The sequence below is a fragment of the Pseudophryne corroboree genome, chromosome 10, assembly GCF_028390025.1.
Source record: "Pseudophryne corroboree isolate aPseCor3 chromosome 10, aPseCor3.hap2, whole genome shotgun sequence".
Taxonomy (NCBI): domain Eukaryota; kingdom Metazoa; phylum Chordata; class Amphibia; order Anura; family Myobatrachidae; genus Pseudophryne; species Pseudophryne corroboree.
In genome coordinates this window covers 166884741-166907486 of record NC_086453.1, presented here as the reverse complement: position 1 = coordinate 166907486, position 22746 = coordinate 166884741, and the positions used below count along the sequence as shown (strand labels likewise).

Genomic DNA, 22746 nt, shown 5'->3' with positions numbered 1-22746 from the left:
GTTGTCTGACTGTACTTTTACAGTAGACCTGTGAAGAAGGTATTGAGCCATCTGAAGAGCCCTGGAAACTGCCCGAAGTTCCAGGACATCGATTAGAAGATCCCTTTCAATTGGGGACCAGCGGCCCTGAAAGGAGTGACTGCCCATGACAGCTCCCCACCCAATGGGTCTGGCATCCATGGTGAGAAGAACCCAGTGTGTAATCCAGAATGGGCAACCCTTGTCCAGGGTGGGTGGGTGGGGGGACAACCAGGAGAGGGATGTTCGGCCTTCCTGAGGCAGGATCATTTTATGAGACTTGATATGCTGGAGTTGTCCATTCCACCTGGTATTAGGAGTTGAAGAGGCCTGTAGTGGAATTGGCTGTATTCCACCATGCCGAAGGCGAATACCATGGAGCCCATGGTCTGCATTGCTGAGTATATAGGAACCCTGTGACTCTGGAGTAGGCTGCATATGCATAATTTTAGTGCTACAATCTTGTCCAGAGGAAGATAGAGCATTCAGGAGAGCTCCGAGATGGAGCTTTCTTTGAGATGGGATGAGAGAGGACTTGGCCGCTTTGATTAGCTAACCGTGACTCTGAAGAAATGACTTGTAGATGATGGTGGAGACCTCTGGAGAATGAGCCAGAAGAAGGAGGTCATCCAGATAAGGGAGTATACGTATTTCCTGTTGTCGAAGATGAGCAGCCATCACTGCCATCAGTTTGGTGAATACCCTAGGGGTTGTGGAAAGACCAAAGGGTGAGGCATGGAACTGGAAATTCTGACGGAGGACAGCAAATCGAAGATATTGTGGATGACAGGGTGCAATAGGTACATGGAGGTATGCATCCTGTATATCCAGGGAGACCATAAAGTCCCCAGGCCGCGTAGCCAGGACAATGGAATGAAGCTTTTCCATTGGAAACCTGGGCACCTTGTGGTATTTGTTCAGTAACTTTAGATTTAGGATATGGGATGGTGAGACTCACTGGGTTTCTGAAGCAAAAAGAGCATAGAATAGAACCCCTGGCCCTTTTGAGACAGTGGGACAGGGATAATCGCACCTCATTGCAGTAAGGAGTGAATGACCATCTTCAGAGCCTTGGTCTTGTTGAGGTCTTCTGATGGACTGGTAGGAAAGTATTGTCTGGGAGGATGCTTCAGGAAGGAGAGATCGTACCTGTGAGAGTGATGCCATGCATGGGAGAAATTATGAAGTTGGCCTCCCAACCTGTTGTCCCCCAGGGGGAGGCCCACCACATCAGACAAAGGGCTTATCCTCTGGTTTGGTAGTTGTGCGTCGAGCCAAACAGGCTTTCTTGGATTTAGGCTTAGCAGCCTTTGCAGAGTGAGACTGCCTAGGAAAGGTCTGACCTCTGGCCTTTTCCTGAGGGCAAAAGGACTGAAAGGATAAAGTCTGACCATGTAGAGGCAAGCTGTTTTAGAAGTTGCCATGTTGTTAACAATCTTATCCAATTCTGGCCCAAACAGAAATTCACCTGTGTATGGAAATGCTTAAACAGCTTTCTTAGCATCAGAGTCTGCCTTCCATGAAAGAAGCAAAACAATATGGCATGCTGACATAGAAGCAGCCGAAGCCTTAGAGGACAGTAGAGCAGTATCCAGAGCTGCATCCCCAATGTAATAGGTGACATCTCTGATGTTGGCTGTGAAGATACGGATTCTCTGATCACTCAGGTATACAGTTTAGTAAAATGGCAAATGCCGTTTATTGTAAATATACACACACAGTACACAATAACATTAACAATTGCAAGCCAGGATGGTAGTTTACTTACTAAGTGCCACAGTAGTATAGGATTACAGTATCCTGATGCAGTAGTTCTGTATCTCCTGATCTGGAATACCAGCTCACACAATTCCCTTCACCACGCATTTTCGCCACTGATGGCTCCGCAATGCCTAGTCAGTGCATACACTCCAGAAGTACCTCTCCTCTCTCACCTTCTGTGCAGATCTCTCTCTAACCCGAAGACCTCACTCTTATTGTTAAAGCCTCCCCTGTGTATACATCACACAAGCCGGTCAGTCAGGAGGTCACAGAGGAGTGGAGATGAGGTGTCTGGGCTCCTATACGCAATGGGATGTATAGGATCAGATTACCTGCAGGCTCATAGATAACCTGTTTACTACTTACCTACTCATTCTAAGCTGAGTTGAACTAGGCTAATAAACAGCTGATTACTCAGCTGCTGCGATCACTTCAGCCTTTCCGGGGCCGGAATTAACGTCAGACACCCGCCCTGCAAACGCTTGGACACACCTGCGTTTATCCAACCACTCCCTGAAAACGGTCCGTTGCCACCCACAAACACCTTCATCCTGTCAATCTCCCTGCAATCAGCTGTGCGAATGGATTCTTCGTAAAACCCATCGCACAGCAATGATCTGCCTTGCACCCGTGCGACGCACCTGCGCATTGCGGTGCACAAGCATGCACAGTTTTGACCTGATCGTAGCGCTGTAAAAAACTATAGTGAGTGATCATGTCTGAATGACCCCCCCATTGCACTGCAGGGGGGGGCAGACATAACATGTGCAGAGAGAGTTAGATTTGGTTGGGGTGTGTTCAAACTGAAATCTAAATTGCACTGTAAAAATAAAGCAGCCAGTATTTACTCTGCACAGAAACAATATAACCCACCCAAATCTAAATCTCTCTGCAAATTTTATATCTGCCACACCTGCAGTGCAACATGTTTTTGCCCAACTGCTAACAAATTGCTGCTATGATCAGGTCTGAATTATCCCCATTGACTGGGAAATTTTGTTTTTAGTCAAGAATACTGCAGAGAAATGGGATGTATTAAAAACGTTGCTTGCTAGTAATACTCATAAATTCATTCCCATGGGCAGCAAGCGAAGGAGTAATACAGGTTGAGTATCCCTTATCCAAAATGCTTGGGACCAGAGGTATTTTGGATATGGGATTTTTCCGTATTTTGGAATAACTGCATACCATGATGAGATATTATGGTGATGGGACCTAAATCTAAGCACAGAAGGCATTTATGTTACATATACACCTTATACACACAGCCTGAAGGTCATTTTAGCCAATATTTTTTATAACTTTGTGTATTAAACAAAGTGTGTCTACATTCACACAATTCATTTATGTTTCATATACACCTTATACACACAGCCTGAAGGTCATTTAATACAATATTTTTAATAACTTTGTGTATTAAACAAAGTTTGTGGACATTGAGCCATCAAAAAACAAAGGTTTCACTATCTCACTCTCACTCAAAAAAGTCCGTATTTCGGAATATTCCGTATTTCGGAATATTTGGATATGGGATACTCAACCTGTAATTCCAAACCAATGTGTCTTAACAAAAAGATTAAGGAACTAATGGCCAAAAAAAAGTGAGCTTTCAAAAACTATAAATCGGACGGGAAGGGAGAGGCAGTTTAGTACATTAAGGATTGAAACAAATTATGCAAAAAAGAAATCAGAGCATCTAAAATAGAAAACGAAAAACTAACAGCAAAGGAAAGTAACTCAAACCCCAAAAAGTGTTTTAAATACATCAACAGCAAAAGATTAAAGAAGGAGAGTATAGGCCCCTTAAAAGGCAAGTTGGACATCCTAATCAAAGACGACAATGACATAGAGGAAAAATTAAAGTTTTTTTCATCTTTATTCACAAGAGAGGACCAGATGGCAGGATTAACGCATAACCTCAGCAATGATAATGTTTCACTGCTAAAAGCTTATTTAAGTGAGGAAGTAGTCTGTGACCAATTTAAAAAAAATAAGATTAATACAGTAAATCACCTGGGCCAGACGGAATTCACCCAAGGGTTCTCATGAAGCTACACTCTGAACTAGCAAGACCACTATATTTGATATTCAGTGACATACTTACTGTACATCAAGCATGGTCCCCAAAGACCTGCGTATAGTGGAAGTAGTGCTGATATTTAAAAAGGGATGTAAATCTGAACCAGGTAATTATAGAACATTAAGTCTTATATCCATAAGATACTGGAAGGTATTTTAAGGGAAAGAATACAGGAGTTCCTTGAAACCAATAAGGTTATTAATTAGAACCAACATTGATTTCTGAAGGATAGATCATGTCAAGACTTAATAGGCTTTTATGAAAGTTAGTGCAAACCCAGATCAGGGTAAAGAGGTGGATGAATAATATGCACTTGGGATAGAAACTGGTTGGATAAAAGGGAGCAGAGAGTGGTGGTAAATGGAAATTTTTCAAAACACACGGAAGTACTAAGTGGTGTACTACAAGGGTCTGTACTTGAACCATTACTTTTCAACATTTTCATAAATGAGGTAGGTCTAGAGAGCATGGTGTCAATTTTTGCAGACGATACCAAACTGTGTAAGGGTATAAATTCGGAGGGGGATGCCGAGTCTCTTCAGAATGACTTATTTAAGCTGGAAGCATGGGCAGCAAAATGGAGAATGAGGTTCAGTATAGACAAATGTAAGGTAATGCACTTTGGGGGTAATTCCAAGTTGATCGTAGCAGGATTTTTGATATCAATTGGGCAAAACTATGTGCACTGCAGGGGAGGCAGATATAACATGTGCAGAGAAAGTTAGATTTGGGTGTGGTGTGTTCAATCTGCAATCTAATTTGCAGTGTAAAAATAAAGCAGCCAGTATTTACCCTGCACAGAAATAAAATAACCCACCCAAATCTAACTCTTGCTGCACATGTTATATCTGCCTCCCCTGCAGTGCACATGGTTTTGCCCAATTGCTATCAAAAATCCTGCTGCAATCAACTTTGAATTACCCCCTTTGGTAGCAAGAACAGGAATACTACCTACACACTAAATGGTAAAAAACTAGTGGATTCTGTATTGGAAAAGGATTTAGGTGTTCTCAACAAACTTAGCAGTAGTACCCAAAGTAGGAATGCAGCAAATAAGGCAAACAAGGTATTAGCATACATAAAGCGGGGAATTGATGCATGGGATGAGAGTGTTATACTCCCATTATACAAATCACTAGTGAGGCCACATCTCGAATAATGCGCACAATTATGGGCACCATACTATAAAACGTATATGCTGGAACTAAAATAGTTTCAGAGACAGGCGACCAAATTGATTAAGGTGTTGGAGACGCTAGAAAACGAGGACAGGCTTGCAAGGCTTGGCATATTTACACTGGAGAAAAGGAGATTAAGAGGGGACATGATTAGCATTTACAAATACAGGTTGAGTATCCCATATCCAAATATTCCGAAATACGGAATATTCCGAAATACGGACTTTTTTAAGTGAGAGTGAGATAGTGAAAACTTTGTTTTTTGATGGCTCAATGTACACAAACTTTGTTTAATACACAAAGTTATTAAAAAGATTGTATTAAATGACCTTCAGGCTGTGTGTATAAGGTGTATATGGAACATAAATGAATTGTGTGAATGTAGACACACTTTGTTTAATGCACAAACTTATAAAAAATAATGGCTAAAATGACCTTCAGGCTGTGTGTATAAGGTGTATATGTAACATAAATGCATTCTGTGCTTAGACTAGGGTCCTATCGCCATGATATCTCATTATGGTATGCAATTATTCTAAACTACGGAAAAATCCCATAATCAAAATACCTCTGGTCCCAAGCATTTTGGATAAGGGATACTCAACCTGTATATAAGGGGACAATACACAGAGCTAGTGGTGGATTTGTTTTTGGTGAGATCATCACAAAGTACACCCGCTTAGGTTAGAGGAGAGGAGATTTCGCACCCAGAGACGTATAGGTTTCTTCACAGTAAAGACAGTACGGATTTGGAATTCCCTGCCTGAGACAGTAGTAATGGCGGACTCGATCGTTACTTTTAAGAATGGGCTAGATAAATACGGATAAGGATATACAGGGTTATGGTATGTAAATAATTAAAAAAAGAGATGAATATACATAACGACTAAACATTCACCACAGTTAAAATTATTTTTTAAATACTACAGTGTAGGAGATCACTAACAGGTTGAACTCGATGGACAATTGTCTTTTTTCAACCTCAGAAACTATGGCCCTCATTCCGAGCTGATCTGTTGTTGCCGTTTTTCGCAGCGTAGCGATCAGGCTAAAAATCGGGTGTTCTGCGCATGCGCATGGGCCGTAGTGCGCATGCGCTAAGTACTTTCACACAAAACTTTGCAGTTTTACACATGGCGAACGACTGTTTTATATCGCTCGAGTGATCAGTGAGTGATTGACAGGAAAGGGGCGTTTCTGGGTGGTAACTGACCGTTTTCCGGGAGTGTGCTAAAAAACGCAGGCGTGTCAGCAGAAAACGCAGGCGTGCCTGTAGAAGCGGGGGAGTGGCTGGCCGAACGCAGGGTGTGTTTGTGACGTCAAAACAGGAACTGAACTGTCTGCAGTGATCGCAAGGTAGGAGTAAGTTTTGAGCTACTCTGAAACTGCATGAAAATATTTAATAACAGAACTGCTAACCTTTCGTTCGCACTTCTGCTAAGCTAAGATACAGTCCCAGAGGGTGGCGGCTTAGCGTTTGCACTGCTGCTAAAAGCAGCTAGCAAGCGATCAACTCGGAATGAAGGCCTATGTTACTACGTTATGTTACTAACTAAGGCAGCCACATTAAATTTGGATTGCACCTCTTTCTCCCTGGCAGAGTGGTGTAGACTGTGAAGAAGGCACAGCATGCTTAGTGGCAGTGGGTGTTGGCAGTGTCACATGGACCTGCAATATATTCTGAAATGCAGATGATGAAGCAGCCATACTCTGTATAGAGTTAGAGAATAAGTCCAACCAGGGAGAAGGGATGGGTGGGGTTGAAATAAGCTGATAAACAGGCTGTAATTGCTGTGGGAGACCCACAGGGGAGCAAGGGTGGGGTTGCAATATGGTCAGCAATTTTAGCCAGCATGTTAGACAAAGAGGCCAATGGAGGCTCTTGTGCTGGAGCTGGGGAAGCTGAGGTGCCCGGGGCACAAAACAAGCAGTGCACTGACCATCCTGTAACAAAACCTCCGTGTTACAGTTCTTACATAACACAGAGTGCCCCAGTATGTTTAGCTTCCTTGCCTTTGTTAGACATAACTACAATATTGTAATGTGCAGCGTGTGACTGAGAATAGCATGTGACAATGAGCCTAGACAAATACAATACACTGCAATGTGTGCCAAATAGAGGTGTAGCTAGGCGCCATAGTGCCTGCAGCAAAGGTATGTTTTGGTGCCCCCCTCCAGTGTAATGCATTAGGGGCCTAGCTATAACATTTGAAAAGAACCAATATTTAAAAATCCTAAATTGGTGATAGGGCCAGTTCTAGACCTTGTGAAGCTCAGGGTGAAAGTTTCCCTTGGGTGCCCCCATGTTTAAAATAGGGTCAGTACATGCCAAAGGCTTGCAACAACAATATAGGGGCATAGCAGTACGGACAGTGTAATGGTTAGCATTACTGCCTCACAGCACTGAGGACATCGGTTTGAATCCCACCCTGGCCCTAACTGTGCGGAGTTTGTATAATCTCCCCATGCTTGCGTGGGTTTCCTCTGGGTACTCTGGTTTCTTCCCACAATACAAAAATATACTGGTAGGCTACTTGGCTCCTATAAAAAATTAACCCGTGTTTGTGTGGTAAGGAATATGCTGCATAATATGTGTGCACTATATAAATGACTGGTAATAATAAATAAATAATTGCTTCATTGGGAAGGTGTGTAGCCACAGTACAGTACCAATTCACATTACACCGCACAGTAGTGTCTTATACACGTTAAACTATGGTTGAGCCCCTTATACACATTAAAGCATGGTAGACCCATTATGGAAGAAGCTGTATTTAACTATTTACTTGTGTAATTCAAATAAATTAAAAACACTATATATATATATATATATATATATATATATATATATATATATATAAAACACTCACTTCTCCAGCGATGCAGAAAAAGTAGACAAGCCAGTACTCACGTGTAGATGAAAGAAAAGCAGGATTTATTCCTTAACCAAACGGCATGGTGAAGTACAGCAAACACAGCCCGACAGCTGTTTCAACCGACTGGTCTTCCTTAGGGGCTATCCGCACTGTTGTCAGAACACGAAATATAAGCCTCAAATGGCTCCACAATCAACCCAGCAGCATCAGGATGTGGGCTGAGACAAGTCCGGGCATGTCTAATGCATCCCCTGCTGTCTCCTCCCACTCCATGACACTGGTAACTAAGCTAAACAAACCCGATGTCATGTATAGCAACGGCTCCGGAGCGCGGCAAAACGTGCGGCGAGTGGTCTAGGCAGCCTGACTAGTAAATGGCATGCTGATAGTCAGGGGAATTGCAAGGACGCTGTATATCAAAACAGAAGGGAATGAAATGAAGTGATGTGTTTAAAAAAGTAAAAGGAATAGTGCTGAAGCTCCGCAGAGCAGGGTTCCCTGAAAGTGCTGGCTAGAAAGTGCAAGGTGCAAAAAGCAGGAAGGAATGACAGGTCTAATAGAAATAATAGCAGGTGACACAAGGACAACCCTCAAAACAACCTACTGCAAAGCAATGCCCACTTGTTACGGCAATCAATATAAATAAGAATATTTGTGCAAAAAGAATCCAAACTGCCCTATTGTGGAGAAAATCCACAGAATGCACAATGTCCGCAGCCTTGTCGTATTAAGTGAGTGATGTACAGCACCCAGTATTCCCAGATCGTCACCGATACTGGTACTGACTGGGCCCAACACTGCTTAGTTTCCAAGATCAGCCGAAATTGAACGTTTGCCAATGTGGTATGGCTGTAAATATCACTAGACCAACATATGTTGTCTACTGGGCAGCTGGAATCTGATACTGCTAAATACGACACCAAAGATGGATAATAAGCTGCACATAGTGAGCAAGAGAGGGTCTGTATGGTGGATGTTGAAAGCAAGGGTGAAAGGAAAGGTGTCACTGCTAGTGAAGTGGGGACCTGTCTGGATCGAGTCTCTAGATATATAAAGACACACGGCGGTGTATGACAGCACATAGCATGCAAAGAACATCAATGACAGGACACACGGCGGTGTCTAAGAAATTTAAACCAAACAGCGGAATGCAGAGTCCAACAAAAAGTCACTATAATATGTCACAGGAAACAACCTAAACGAAAATCTTCATTGAGGCCAATCGGAGTAAGGCGATTAAGTCTGTGTATCCATTGTAGTTCTCTTTGAAGCAAAATTCTGTCCCAATCACTCCCACGTTGTAGGGGCGGTATGTGATCAATGATACAACATTTGAGCTGGTTAACAGTTTGATGTGCATCCTTGAAGTGTCTCGCGACCGGTAAGTTAGTAAAGTCTTTTCAGGTGTCTGTAGCAATTAGCACTTCTTGATAGATGAGCGGTGTTGGCTGAGCCGTTCTTTCATCATTCTACTAGTCTTGCCGACATACAGACGGTTGCATGGGTATCTCAAAATGTAAACAACAAATCTACTGTTACAGTCCAGCCTATATTTGATGGAATATTCCCTCCCATCAGTGGGATTTTTGAAGCGATTGCCTATTATCAGAAAAGAGCAATATACGAATAAACCTGTACACTTAAATACTCCCGGTTTGGTGGTAAGCCAATTGGACATCTGTCTAGGTTTCCACTGTGAAAAGTCTGTCTTGACCAAAAGGTCCTTGAGATTCGGTCCTCGTCTATAAGCAAATCTTGGTATTAGAGATAAGTCTTTTTTCAATGTCGGATCACTGGAGATCAAATGACAATGTTCTCTGATGTGGTTACGTATAAAGGCTGATGCCGTGGTGAACATACTGGAAAAATTGAGCCTATCCCGATCTTTATTGGTAGGATCAGTTTTCACATGTAGAAGTTCAGTTCTGTTAGGTTTCTCAATCCGCGATAAAGCATTATTGATTTCATTCTTGGATTATCCTCTGTCCAAGAATCTCTGGCACATAGATTCCAAAGCTCCTGGTAATTCCGTTGGATTAGAGGTGATTGCGTATCACCCTCAGCAGTTGAGAGAAAGACAAGCCCTTTTTCAAAGGCGCTGGATGAAAACTGGAGTGCAATAAAAGAGTGTTACGGTCAGAGTCCTTACTGTAGATTGAAGCTAGCAATGTATTATTCTCCTTTTTGATGATCTCATCCAAAAAATTAATTTGTGTTTTACTGAAGGTCAAACTGAATCTGATGTTTCCAGGGAGGGCATTGAGTTCATTGATGAATTCCAAAAGATGTTCTTCACTGCCTTGCCAAATAAAAAATAAATCATCGATGTATCGTACATAAAATGCTAAAATGTGACAAAAACGTGAATTACCAATGATGTGCTCCTGATCATATGCTGCCATAAAAATGTTGGCATAAGAGGGTGCCCTGTTGGAACCCATGGCGGTTCCAACAGGGCAATAATTGTGATATGGAAAATAATAAATAAAAAATAAAAAATGAGAGGTGGTGTGATGAATGTATGGGAAATCGCCTCAGTGTAAAAAATTATTTAGATAAAAGGATTTAATAGAAGTGACAGAAAGGTGAACAGCTATTTGATGCCGCGATCTGAGAGGAAAAACTGGAAAAGGTGTATGGGATGTATTAGTGAATCATGGGTGTATCAGATATTGACAGGGTGAAGGACTGATGTGTAAGAAGGATGTGTGAAAAAGGAAGGGGAAAAATAGGTTGGAAGTGACAGACAGGTAAATGCTTTTTAATGCTGCGATCTGAGAGGAAAAAACTGGAGAAGGTGTATGGGATGTATTGGTGAATCATAAGTGTATAAGATATTGACAGAATAATAGACTGCTGTGTAAGAAGGATGTGTGAAAGAGGAAGGGGAAAAGAAGGGGGAGGGGGAAATGAGAGTATATTCTACACATTGAGTAACATAAAGGTGGTGATCTATGACGACTCCATAAGGGAGTTAGAGGAATTGAATGGTTGCGTAAAAAAGGCAAAAATGCATTATCGCTTATAAAAAGGCACTATAGTTGATGTACTCGTTCAGGCCCCCGGGTTTTAATCCTCCTAGCCTGAATGTCCATTCACTTTCTTTTTTAATGAGTTCCTTGCTCAGATCACCTCCCCGTATGCCTAAATGCACTCTATCCAGACCGAATGCACGTATCTCACAGGGGGAATCTGGATGTTGTGCATGAAAATGTCTTGCTACAGATGTTAGTTTTTTGCCCTTGAGCAGGTCTGATGAGGCATTTCTGATAGTTCCCATATGTTCTAAAATTCTCGTTTTGAATTTTCTTGTGGTCATACCGACATACCGTTGATTACAGCTACAGACTAGACAGTAGACCAGGCCTTGTGTATCGCAATTGAAAAAGTGTTTCAGGGGAATATCCTGTCCCCATTTGTCTTTGACTTTGTCTATTATCTGGATCTGAGGGCACGCTTTACATCGGCCACATGGAAAGGATCCAGTAACATTTCTGGATCTGGTGGCATCTCGTGTGAAATGACTCTGGACTAGCATATCCTTCATGTTGCTAGATCTCCTCCAGCTAATTTGAAGAGTAAAGTCTAAAAGCGGCGATAAGTCTGCATCCAGGTGTAGGACTGGTAGGTGTTTCTGAATTGCATCTTTTACTTGGCGCCATTCTGGACAGAAAGTGTTCAATACTTGCTAAACTTTATATCTAGCCTCAGAACGGATTGCCCCAGACTATTTCAGATATTATTTTTTTCCGGCTATCAGATTCGAGGGATTTTTATCTATCAAGCACTTAGGAGTCTCATTCTGCTTTCGTCTGTTTCATTCTTTTCTATTTTTTCATGGACTCTCACCACTGATTCAGGGTCGGTCCCTGTCTAACACTGGCAGCAGATCCATCTTACCTCTGACATTCTTTGATACTATGTAGTTCGTGAACTCTCATCAGTGATTCCAGTAGCATCGGATTCTCATTTATAACTGTCTCTACTATCATACCACACTGGTAACGCCCAAAACTGTCCGATCTTGGAAGCTAATCAGTGTAGGGCTGGGCCAGTATTCAAGTGGGCGACCCTTGAAGAATACTCAGTTTAGTAGAGAAGAGATTGGCTTATTACGCTCAGAGTCTAACACTGACAGCAGATTCACTCTGTCATCTCATTCCATATACTTTTTCTTTCTTTTCTTACGATAGCTGGGTACATTACATCATCAGGCACCCTAATTACACTAGTATTAAGCTAGCGCACCTCAGTGCCTTATCTGATACATTTATTGATTGGGCCAATACATTTTTCAAGACCTGGGACACCGGCAGTGAATACTTATCATGCGAGTTTCAGCATTCAATTACTATTTACTGTAGTACTGCACTATACTATTCAATATCAGCTAAATTACTGCTGTCAAGTTTGAATATTACCTTGATGCTTTTTTGACCACTGAATATTTTATTGTTATCATATTAATAAAAGTTAATTTTTAGAATTTTCTGATCGTCTCATACGTTAATTTAAGACAAGAGTGCGCCCACAAAAGAGTCTTTTTTTTCTCCCTTTGTTGTCTTTAGCTACCATTGACTCAGGGTGCACCACCAAATTAAGAATAAGAAATTAAGGTTTTCTTTATATCAGTCTATTTTGGTTATTATATTCATTTGTTCTATTTGTAGACCAGTGCGGTATTCCCCCCTAGACCCACAGATTGAAGACTACCATTTCTAATTGTGTTTTTGTTGTCTTTTCCTTTCTTTTTCTCCCACCTCGACGGGTGGGTACATTGTTTTTTTTTGCGGTCTTCTATTCCGGGAGGATCTCTGTAAAGATGTAAGGTTTTGGCCAGAGGTGGATGGAGCATCTGAGTCGCTTGCCGAAGTTTGGGACTGGCTGACAATGTCTGTAAAGGGTTGTATAGGTCTTCTGCCACGTTGGAACTGTGGTTTATATCTTCGGGGTTCACTACGCGAATACCAAGGATATACCCTGTTGTCCTTGTAGTCCAATTTAACCTGTTTGTACGTGTTCTTTTTGAACTTCAGCAAATCACCTTTAAATTTATCTATGTCCTTGTTCAACTTGGACAGAAGCTCTCTGTCTGGGGTTTGGATTGACTTAAATACATTTGATGCTTCTAATTCGGAGATGTCCTTCCTGATATCATTCAAATCAATGCCTGCCTGTTCAATCACCAGCAGCATTAAGTCAAATGAACACTTATTCAGTATGTTGCACCATCTGGTGCAGAAACCATTGCTATGTCTTCCCAGTGTGGGTTGGTTATGCAACCTGAACCCCCTGGGAATAAATTGTTCTTTATAATATTGCGATAAGGTAAGTCCATGGAGTTGAAGTTCAACTTCCCATTTCTTTAATCTTAGGAGATAACTGATAAACACCTCCGGACTGTCAGTGTGAAAGCCCAGTGAGTCAGTGTCATCAAAGAGAATGTGTTCTGCATCAGCATCAGTAATTTCCTTACTGGTAGACATTGAAAAAAAGAAAAACTATAATGATAGATATTTGTTTGCTCAGACTAGCACAGGTGTGCTTGATCACACACCACAAAGCTGTATATGTGCAAAAAAGATACTGGTAACAAGAAAACAAGAAAAAAATACTGAAAAGTCAATTATTAACTGAGGAGAGAACATGTAAATTCCACGGGGCAGGTGCACATCAAAAAATTGAGTAATGATAGAAAATCACGACAGCACTCAAAGCCTATGTATATAAAGCAAAAAATGGTGGTGCAAGGCAGCAATAAATATAAAACACTCACTTCTCCAGCGATGCAGAAAAAGTAGACAAGCCAGCACTCATGTGTAGATGAAAGAAAAGCAGGATTTATTCCTTAACCAAACGGCATGGTGAAGTACAGCAAACACAGTCCGACAGCTGTTTCAACTGACTGGTCTTCCTCAGGGGCTAACCACACTGTTGTCAGAACACGAAATATAAGCCACAAATGGCTCCACAATCAAACCAGGACGTAGGGTGAACAAGTCCAGGCATGTCTAATGCATCTCCTGCTGTCTCCTCCCACTCCATGACACTGGTAAGTAATCTAATAACTTATAGACGAGGACCGAAGCTCAAGGACCTTTTGGTCAAGACAGACTTTTCACAGCGGAAACCTAGAAAGATTTCCAATTGGCTTACCACCAAACCGGGAGTATTTAAGTGTACAGGATATTCGTATTGCTCTTTTCTGATAATAGGCAATCGCTTCAAAAATCCCACTGATGGGAGGGAATATTCCATCAAATATAGGCTGGACTGTAACAGTAGATTTGTTGTTTACATTTTGAGATACCCATGCAACCGTCTGTATGTCGGTAAGACTAGTAGAATGATGAAATAACGGCTCAGCCAACACCGCTCATCTATCAAGAAGTGCCTAATTGCTACAGACACCTGAAAAGACTTTACTAACTTACCGGTCGCGAGACACTTCAAGGATGCACATCAAACTGTTAACCAGCTCAAATGTTGTATCATTGATCACATACCGCCCCTACAACGTGGGGGTGATCGGGACAGAATTTTGCTACGAGAACTACAATGGATACACAGACTTAATCGCCTTACTCCGATTGGCCTCAATGAAGATTTTCTTTTATGTTGCTTCCTGTGACATATTATAGTGACTTTTTGTTGGGCTCTGCATTCCGCTGTTTGGTTTAAATTTCTTAGACACCGCCGTGTGTCCTGTCATTGATGTTCTTTGCATGCTATGTGCTGTCAGATGGGTGGTCTTCAGTATGCCGGCGGTCGGGCTCCCGGCGACCAGCATATCGGCGCCGGGAGCCCGACAGCCGGCATACCGACTCTTATTCTCCCTCGTGGAGTTCCACGACCCCCCCTGGAGGGAGAATAAAATAGTGTAGCGCGCGTAGCGCGCCACCGTGCCCGTAGCGTGGTGAGCACAGCGATCCCGCAAGGGGCTCATTTGCGCTCGCCACACTGTCGGTAAGCCGGCGGCCGGCAGATCGTACAGAACCCCTGTCAGACACTGCCGTGTGTCTTTATATATCTAGAGACTCGATCCAGACAGGTCCCCACTTCACTAGCAGTGACACCTTTCCTTTCACCCTCGCTATCAACATCCACCATGCAGACCCTCTCTTGCTCACTATGTGCAGCTTATTGTCCATCTTTGGTGTCGTATTTAGCAGTATCAGATTCCAGCTGCCTATATGGGATTCCCCAGTAGACAACATATGTTGGTCTAGTGATATTTACAGCCATACCACACTGGCAAACGTCCAATTCCGGCTGATCTTGGAAACTAAGCAGTGTTGGGCCCAGTCAGTACCAGTATCGGTGACGATCTGGGAATACTGGGTGCTGTACATCACTTACTTAATACCACAAGGCTGTGGACATTGTGCATTCTGTGGGTTTTCTCTCCAATAGGGCAGTTTGGATTCTTTTTGCACATATATTCTTATTTATATTGATTGCCGTAACAAGTGGGCATTGCTTTGCAGTAGGTTGTTTTGAGGGTTGTCCTTGTGTCACCTGCTATTATTTCTATTAGACCTGTCATTCCTTCCTTCCTGCTTTTTGCACCCTGCACTTTCTAGCCAGCACTTTCAGGGAACCCTGTTCTTCTGAGCTTCAGCACTATTCCTTTTACTTTTTTAAACACATCACTCCATTTTGTTCACATCTGTTTTGATATACAGCGTCCTTGCAATTCCCCTGACTATCAGCATGCCATTTACTAGCCAGGCTGCTGAGACCACTTGCCGCACGTTTTGCCACGCTCTGGAGCCGTTGCTTTGCATGACATCGGGTTTGTTTAGCTTAGTTACCAGTGTCATGGAGTGGGTGGAGACAGCAGGGGATGCATTAGACATGCCCGGACTTGTCTCAGCCCACGTCTTGATGCTGCTGGGTTGATTGTGGAGCGATTTGAGGCTTATATTTTGTGTTCTGACAACAGTGCGGTTAGCCCCTGAGGAAGACCAGACGGTTGAAACAGCTGTCGGGCTGTGTTTGCTGTATTTGCTGTACTTCACCATGCCGTTTGGTTAAGGAATAAATACTGCTTTTCTTTCATCTACACGTGAGTGCTGGCTTGTCTACTTTTTCTGCATCGCTGGAGAAGTGAGTGTTTTATATTTTTTGCTGCCTTGCACCACCATTTTTTGCTTTATATACATAGGCTTTGAGTGCTGTCGTGATTTTATATATATGTATATATATATATATACAATGCAATAAGAACACCTAGATGTTCAAACTGGACACGGCACTGCAGGACTTGAGCAACATGTATATTTTTAATGTCCAAAAAACAACAACGACCTGTTAACATCTATGGCAGGAGTCAGATATCCACTAATACAGGTCACGGTGTAAGTAAAATACAACACAAGCATAGTTATGTTGCAGCATTTCGGGCCACAGCGGGTCCCTTCATCAGGCAATCAAGGTGTTCACAGGTAAGCAGCATATGACTAAACACCATCACAAACTCACCTATATAGCGTCCCCCTGTCAGCGTGCACAGCCGCGGACCAGCGTGGAGCTTCCGGTCAGGACCCGGCGCCTGATAGATGACATCATCGGGAAGCGGCGGTTACCACAGCAACCCAATGCATTAAGTTCCCCACGCTGTCACTGGCCAGACAGCCTGACAGGTGGAAAACTACATACATTTAAAAACAAACAAAACATAATCGGAAATGTGACACATACAAAACAGTGTAGATAATACCATAATTAGATACTTAAAAATTCAAAACATGTATAACCAGTACTACTACCGTGTCATCACTGTAAAATATACAGCGCAGCACGCATTCATACTGTTATTTACATAACAAAGACATAATGCTGGATTTAGTAGCAGGAAGAGTATGTCACCACAATATAATTAATTATCAAAGGTCAAAAGTAGAAACATAATTGGAGAGATCCAATGCATTGATAACCTATATCTCTAACAATATCCATATACAGAACTGAGATTCAAAGGCACAAGGTCCTACTTAGTATATTACTTATTTATATCTCAAATAATTCCAATTAATCTTCTCATTAAGACCTGAAGGTTGTAAAGTGTTTAACTTAATAATCCACCTAGCTTTCAACCTATGCAAAGCTAGAACACTGTCTCCTCCTCTCCGTAACGGGGAGACATGATCTATCATTTGATAACGAAGTTCAGATAATGTGTGTGCTTTCGCACAACAATGTCTAGACACTGGTTGTTCATTAGAATTGCCAGCTAGTGCCTGGCTAATATTGGAATGGTGTATTGCCATACGTCCCGTAAAGTACGGGTAGTCAGGCCTACATATAGTAACTTGCATGGACAAATAATGTAATATATAATTAATTTAGTTGTACAATTCAATACATATCTGATGTTAAATTTTTGTTTTGTTACTGGGTGTACAAAAAAATGATCCCGTAATGAGGGAAGCACATGTGATGCAGGAAGGGCACTTCTAGCAGCCAGGTTTTTAACTGAACCAAAAATACCAGGTCTGGGAGTATAATCTGTGACTTCAGTTTTAACTGAGTGATCCCGTAAATTGCATCCCCTTTTATAGCTAGTCATAATCTGGGTCTGTTGAAAACATGGGAGGGTCTTATCGGTCTTAATAATTGGCCACAAGGCCTTACTGGCTCGAGGTATAATTGGGCTCGATGTAGAATACCTAGTAGACCATATGAACAACTTTTGTTCATCTTTGTGAACAGGTGTGTCCTGAAGCATCAGAGCACGATCCAGTTGCATTACTCTATTTTTGGCTGATTCAAGGTCACCGATGTTATAACCCCTGGTTTTGAACTTATTAACTACCATTTGTAATGCATCCTCCAACATATTGGGGTCACTAGTTATACGGGCTACCAGTAACATCTGTGAATAAGGAAGACCTTTCTTTAGTGATACTGGATGATGACTACTCGCATCTAATAATGAATTACGGTCTGTTTCCTTGTAGAATACTGATGATGTTAATTTACCTTCTTTCAAATGTACGGTTACATCAAGATAATTAATTGAATCTGATGAACAGACAAACGTAAATTTAATGGGGCCTGGATTCTGATTAATGTTCTGCATCATTTCATGAAACAACATCACACTGCCCCTCCACAACATAAAACATAAAAAAATCATCTATGTAACGAATAAACAAAACTATGTTGTCCCTGAAAGACACATTATCAAAGAATACTTTTTGTTCTTGATCAAACATAGAAACGTTGGCATAAGCCGGGGCCACACTGCTCCCCATGGCACAGCCAGACCACTGTAAATAAAACAAACCGTTAAACAAAAAATGATTCTTGGTTAGTTATAATTCAAGTAATGTAAGAAAAAGTGTTTTGTCTAGACCAAACTCATCACCCAAGTTACTAATAAATGTGCTCATCGCCTCTAAACCTCCCTCATGCGGAATGGAGCTGTAGAAGGAGGAGACATCCATAGTACACAACAGTGTGTCAGATGGTAATGCATCAAACACCATAATTTTTCTAAGGAACGTTGTAGTGTCCTTAAGGTAGGTTTGTCGCTTGGTCACATGTGGTTGGAGAAGAGCATCAAGGAATTCAGCTATTGGTTGGTACAAAGACCCCCTGGCTGAGACAATCGGTCGGCCCGGGGGGTTCACCAAACTTTTGTGAATCTTCGGCAATGTGTATAGACACGGAATGAATGGGATTTTTAGGAAGTAATGCTTCCTTAAGTTTGGAATCTAATCATTTATTTTGAACAGCCTGTTCTAGTCCGATATTGAGTTCCTTCTGAAAAGTCATTGTAGGATCAGTGTCCAATTTGACATAGGTCTCAGTGCATGTAGTTGATTCATAATTTCTTGTGTATAGTGAGATTTATCTTGTAGCACAATGCTCCCACCCTTATCTGCAGGGCGATTCACAATAGATGTATCAGTGCTTAGATCTTTCAGAGCTTTCCTCTGTTCAAATGTTAAATTATGATAAGGCGGCCAAACTTTTTCAACGATGCATTGTTGGAGACCGGATCGAACGATAAAACATTGTACTTCCGAATAATTCTATTAGTTGGATCCATTTGAGGATTATTGGGAGTGTTTTGAAAAAATTCTCTTATTCGCAATTTCCTATTCATTTTGTGCATGTCCGACTGCCACTCGAAGGCATTGTGATGGCTGGTAGGAACAAAAGAAAGTCCTTTATTAAGCACAGATTCTTCTATATATATATCATTGGGTGATGAGTTTGGTCTAGACAAAACACTTTTTCTTACATTACTTGAATTAGTACTAACCAAGAATTATTTTTTGTTTAACGGTTTGTTTTATTTACAGTGGTCTGGCTGTGCAATGGGGAGCAGTGTGGCCCCAGCTTATGCCAACGTTTATATGTTTGATCAAGAACAAAAATTATTCTTTGATAATGTGTCTTTCAGGGACAACATAAGTTCAAAACCAGGGGTTATAACATCGGTGACCTTGAATCAGCCAAAAATAGAGCAATGCAACAGGATCGTGCTCTGATGCTTCAGGACACACCTGTTCACAAAGATGAACAAAAGTTGTTCATATGGTCTACTAGGTATTCTACATCGAGCCCAATTATACCTCAAGCCAGTAAGGCCTTGTGGCCAATTATTAAGACCTATAAGACCCTCCCATGTTTTCAACAGACCCAGATTATGATTAGCTATAAAAGGGGACGCAATTTACGGGATCACTTAGTTAAAACTGACATCACAGATTATACTCCCAGACCTGGTATTTTTGGTTTAGTTAAAAAAACCTGGCTGCTACAAGTGCCCTTCCTGCATCACATGTGCTTCCCTCATTACGGGATCATTTTTTGTACACCCAGTAACGAAACAAAAATTTAACATCTGATATGTATTGAATTGTACAACTAAATTAATTATATATTACATTATTTGTCCATGCAAGTTGCTATATGTAGGCCTGACCACCCGTACTTTATGGGAACGTATGGCAATACACCGCTCCAATATTAGCCAGGCACTAGCTGGCAATTCTAATGAACAACCAGTGTCTAGACATTGTTGTGCGAAAGCACACACATTATCTGAACTTCGTTATCAAATGATAGATCATGTCCCCCCATTACGGTGAGGAGGAGACAGGGTTCTAGCTTTGCATAGGTTGGAAGCTAGGTGGATTATTAAGTTAAACACCTTACAACCTTCAGGTCTTAATGAGAAGATTAATTGGAATTATTTGATATATGAATAAGTAATATACTAAGTAGGACCTTGTGCCTTTGAATCTCAGTTCTGTATATGGATATTATTAGAGATATAGGTTATCAATGCATTGGATCTCTCCAATTATGTTTCTACTTTTGACCTTTGATAATTAATTATATTGTGGTGACATACTCTTCCTGCTACTAAATCCAGCATTATGTCTTTGTTATGTAAATAACAGTATGAATGCGTGCTGCGCTGTATATTTTACAGTGATGACACGGAAGTAGTACTGATTATACATGTTTTGAATTTTTAAGTACTGTATCTAATTATGGTATTATCTACACTGTTTTGTATGTGTCACATTTCCGATTATGTTTTGTTTGTTTTTACATGTATGTAGTTTTCCACCTGTCAGGCTGTCTGGCCAGTCACAGCGTGGGGAACTTCCTGCATCGGGTTGCTGTGTTAACCGCCGCTTCCCGATGATGTCATCTATCAGGCGCCGGGTCCTGACCGGAAGCTCCACGCTGGTCCGCGGCTGTGCATGCTGACAGGGGGACGCTATATAGGTGAGTTTGTGATGGTGTTTAGTCATAAGCTGCTTACCTGTGAACACCTGCATTACCTGATGAAGGGACCCGCTGTGGCCCAAAATGCTGCATCGTAACTATGCTTGTGTTGTATTTTACTTACACCGTGACCTGTATTAGTGGATATCTGACTCCTGCCATGGATGTTAACAGGTCGTTGTTGTTTTTGGACATTAAAAATATACATGTTGCTCAAGTCCTGCAGTGCCGTGTCCAGTTTGAACATCTAGGTGTTCTTATTGCATTGTATTCATACTTTGGGAGAAAGGCAAGCTGTACTGTATTAGGAGTGCCGGATCTTTTGGATTGTATATATATATATATATATATATATATATATATATTTGAAAAGATATAAGACCTTTATCGTTCTAAAGATGTGAAAGCTTCAACTTAGGGAAAATACCCCCTGTTAGATGGGGTATGAACAACAGATAGTGAAAGAAGAGATTTCCCCAGGGAGCTGATGTCGTACTTTGGTATGTACAAGTTTTGTATAATAAAATAATCTTAAAAAAGAGAGATTGTTTATTTTTTTAAAAGCAATACATATAGTACTAAATAAGACATAATTCAAGAGGGATTAAAATGACAAATATTATACCCGTCCACATATTCTGTTTAATCATAGGTACTATTACAGTGGTCCACTTTGTCTAAATTGACATCTGGAAGATATCCAGTGATTTGCCATCTTATGGGCTTAATTGAATTAAATTGGTATGTATGATGAATGTGGTATGGGCGATCACATTATAAATACCACACCCAAGAGTTAAATAGAATCTCTTTTCTATTATAGATTCAGAATTACTCTAATTTTCAAAAAGGTTATACCCAGTGGATAATCAGTGAAAAGGGTTACTTCCAATTCAATTTAAATTGGTATGTATAATCTATGCCAATGCGAATAAAAATAAAAGTAAATAAAATCTCTAACAATTATTTATATGTATATCTACACTTCAAATTTCCAATTGGTGAATATTAAGCGAATATTAGTAATGCTTCATCAGAGAATTATCTTCATATTCTCTTGGTCCCATATTTATCAAAAGTTGAACGTATAAATATGTTTAACATTCAAATATGATCAGACAATCCTTTCTGACTAAGTATGAAGCAGTAAGGCTGATTAAAAGCCCAATAGAATCCTTGTAAACCAGTCCTCCTCCTCTGTTCCTCCTCACATAATATATCCTGTCCATATATTTTTATGGTAATATTCTTTTGGTAACATATGTTATGATTTTACAGATACCCCATATGGTGAAATTTGGTCCAACACTATTTTAAGCATTGTTAAATTGCCTTTTTGAAGACACGATAAGATGTATGTCCATATTGTGATTCTTTGGTATGTATTCAATAAGCTTTTGAAGAGAGTTAATTGTATTATAACTAGAAGAGTGAAGTTGTTTATGAATGTTTCTGTATTGTTTAGATTAATACACCCCTGATGAAGTCTGTAGGACGAAACGCGTTGGTTTGCACATTGTTCTCTGACATCTCTACAAAGAAGATAATTTTGATGTTGTTTGAATTACCAACACAACTATCGTCTGTACAAACATTGTTTATTGTTATTCTGGGCAAATTGTAAACAGTTTTATGTATTGCTTTTAAAAAAATAAACAATCTCTCTTTTTAAAGATTATTTTATTATACAAAACTTGTACATACCAAAGTACGACATCAGCTCCCTGGGGAAATCTCTTCTTTCAATATATATATATATATATATATATAGTGAAGAACAAAAGACTGCGGCACTCCAAATGCCAAAAAATTGTATTAATTAAAATGTCATAACAGCATTACATCAGGCAACGTTTCGGTACTCGCAGGTACCGTTTTCAAGCCACAGCATGTGACCTGCAGATCTCTTGAAATAATGTAGCTGCCCAGAGTCTCTGTGAGGAAAGAGGGTGAGGGATGAGCAGCCCAGGGTGCCACTAGGAAAATGCTGACTTCCCCTTGCTGACATCCACCACTGGTTCCCTGAACTGTAATTTTGTCCACAGTGCCAGTAACGTTAAGCCCTGGTGGTCTAGTG

At 40.9% G+C, this 22746-nt stretch overlaps 1 protein-coding gene and 2 pseudogenes across 1 annotated transcript in view; 2 read left to right on the top strand and 1 right to left on the bottom strand.

Moving 5' to 3' along the window:
• The window catches only part of MFRP (membrane frizzled-related protein), a 211523-nt gene that overhangs the window by 11673 nt on the left and 177104 nt on the right, over positions 1-22746 (top strand). The window lies entirely within an intron of this gene.
• Positions 8651-8770, bottom strand: LOC134967074 (5S ribosomal RNA; annotated as a pseudogene).
• LOC134968164 (5S ribosomal RNA) lies at positions 15147-15266 on the top strand (annotated as a pseudogene).